The sequence below is a fragment of the Podarcis tiliguerta genome (genome assembly GCF_965153285.1).
Source record: "Podarcis tiliguerta genome assembly, chromosome: 17".
NCBI lineage: Eukaryota > Metazoa > Chordata > Lepidosauria > Squamata > Lacertidae > Podarcis > Podarcis tiliguerta.
The window spans coordinates 22765887-22766873 of NC_139550.1; positions in this window are offsets into that span (position 1 = coordinate 22765887).

Consider the following 987-nt stretch of genomic DNA (forward strand, 5'->3'; position numbering starts at 1 on the left):
TCCCGGGCATTCCTTGTATTGATTCGCCACTGGGCACTGTTTTTTAGCAAGTGGATTTCCTTACAATGTCTTAAAAATGAAGTGCAATTGATTTCACTAAAAAAAAACACCTCCCCTTCAGCCGTCAGTTATAATAGAGGTATAAATCTAATGACACAACTGTTACATTAACTGTGAATAAATAAATAAATCTGGGGCGTTTTTGGTGATCAGCAAGGGGCATCCCTGACCCCAGATTTTTCCATTTAGCACAGCAGTTGGGGGATATTTGCCGGAGTTCAAATGCAAAGAAGAATGGAGTGAGCCAGTTAGATGCTGCTGAGAATTCTGCCTAATTAAGTTTGTCTCCAGTAATTCTTCTTGTTCTTGACTGCTTGGAGAGCTAGGGATTGCTTCAAGACAGGAGGCAGGTGGAGGACAAAATGAGTAAGTAAAGGGCAGGTGACGAGATCCTAAACTGCTCTTTGGGATTCAAGAAACATTTAAAGTCAACTGGTTCTAAGAACAGATCCACTGCCACAATGGCTCATAAGGTATATATGTTACAGCTCTCTCAAGTTAATACGCATCCTTATTCAGTAAAACTTACCACAACCCTGGAAGCTTAAATTTAAACCAGTGTGGCTGTTTCAAGCTGATCTGCTCTTCCATTCCTTAGTGTGAAGAGATGTAGCCCCTCCAGGTGTCTCTGTTTTCCAGGGGCAGTCCCGGATTTACAGAAGCCGTCCCGGTTTCTGATTTGATCTTGGAATGTCCTGCTTTTCCTTAGGACATCCCTGTTTGCATCAGAGAAATGTTGGCGGGTATGGAGTTATGTGGACCGCCCCCCCCGCCCCCGAGCCGAGGAGATACAACCTTTAGAAGACAACTGAAGGTGGCTTTATATAGGGAAGTTTTTAAATGTGTAATTTTTTTCCTGTTTTAATATATGTTGGAAGCCACCCAAAAGTGGCTGGGGCAACCCAGTGAAATGGGCTGGGAATAATG